Source organism: Sinocyclocheilus anshuiensis, unplaced genomic scaffold (genome assembly GCF_001515605.1).
Source record: "Sinocyclocheilus anshuiensis isolate Anshui unplaced genomic scaffold, SAMN03320099.WGS_v1.1 scaffold51, whole genome shotgun sequence".
Classification (NCBI taxonomy): Eukaryota; Metazoa; Chordata; class Actinopteri; order Cypriniformes; family Cyprinidae; genus Sinocyclocheilus; species Sinocyclocheilus anshuiensis.
The window spans coordinates 617153-618476 of NW_015548296.1; the positions used below are offsets into that span (position 1 = coordinate 617153).

At 42.6% G+C, this 1324-nt stretch overlaps 1 protein-coding gene across 1 annotated transcript in view; it reads right to left on the minus strand.

The window, feature by feature from the left end:
- The window catches only part of lrrn2 (leucine rich repeat neuronal 2), a 43041-nt gene extending 42311 nt beyond the window's left edge, over window positions 1-730 (minus strand). Inside the window, exon 1 of the mRNA XM_016443647.1 lies at window positions 409-730. The gene's annotated coding sequence lies outside the window, so the exon portion shown is untranslated. The remainder of the gene's footprint in view (window positions 1-408) is intronic.
- Between the last annotated feature and the right edge of the window lie 594 nt (window positions 731-1324).

Below are 1324 nucleotides of genomic sequence, written 5' to 3' on the forward strand. Positions count from 1 at the left end.
CACACACACACACACACACACACACACACACACACACACACACACACACTCTCTCTCTCTCTCTCCTTAGCGAAGCTAATGTGTGAGTCAGTGCTACTCTATCCCGATGTGCTCTGCATGCTGACCATAACTGCCATGCAGCGTGAAAAGTCTCGACCTGTCAGTGCAACGCACAACTTGAGCCGCGTTTCAAACTATCGACACCAGATCTTGTGACACAACACCACACGATTAATTCTTAAATATCGAAGAATTACCTGCTTATGTTGATTCCTGACAGGTTGTTCTCTGCTGGAATAATTTTCTGCCCTTTCTTGTGTCAACACCACTAGAAAAGCATCTGCAGTGCGCGTTCAAATGCAACGCGTAAAAATTTCAGTCTTGACAGAAAATGATAAACTTCCCTACCGTTAATAGATAGGCCATTTCAGTGTACATCTCGGTCTCTTCTTCCTCTTTTTCTTCTTTCCTTTTTGTTGTCGTCACGTTTTCCTTCTTGATGTTAGTCAATCAACCTGTATCCTCTCTTAGATTGTATATTAGTGCACCGCCCAGGGTCTCATGCAGACGCTTTGTACGTACCTGCCTTAAACTCAGCTCTATTTCTGACACTGTGTAGGCGATCTACAGAGGACGGATCTGTGTGTTCTCCGATCTCTCTCTCTCTCTTTTGTCTGTGTGTGGCTGTTGCTGTCAGTGGCTTGCTACTTGAGCAAGAGACGAAGTGGAGGCAGGCAGATCTCTCTCTCTCTCTCTCTCTCTCTCTCTCCCCTTACCGTAGCCCCACCTCCTCCTTTTAGAAGTCTTCCATTCTTGCCCCCAACCCCTTTGCAGACTGCTCTATTTTTCCTTCTCTCCTTCATTTCTTTCTCACAGTCAGAACAGTGTATGAAACCTGTTATTTCCTTATCACTTGCCCCTTGATTTTGTTTGGTTAATGGAATGCTTTCATAGGCCTTGCAGACATATCCAGTCACAGTTCCTGTTTCCCGTGGACAAGGGATGACATTTAATGGCCAGATTGGATTGAGCACCACTGGGTTAAAGCTTTTTAAAAATCACTAACCTGGGAGCAAAATTGGTGTTTCTGTACAATCTCATTTGTGTGTTTTCATACGATTTGCTCATGCCTCACTGAAGGTTGGGGTTGGGGTTAAGTTTGATCTCTGCCAATTTATACACTATTTTTAACTAAAAGAGGTCATTTTGACCTTAAATTTTGACTGACTCAAAAGTCGGTCAGTCAAGTCAGTCAAAATTTAAGGTCAAAATCACCTCTTTTAGTTAAAAATAGTGTATAAATTAGAATTATTAAATGCATTAT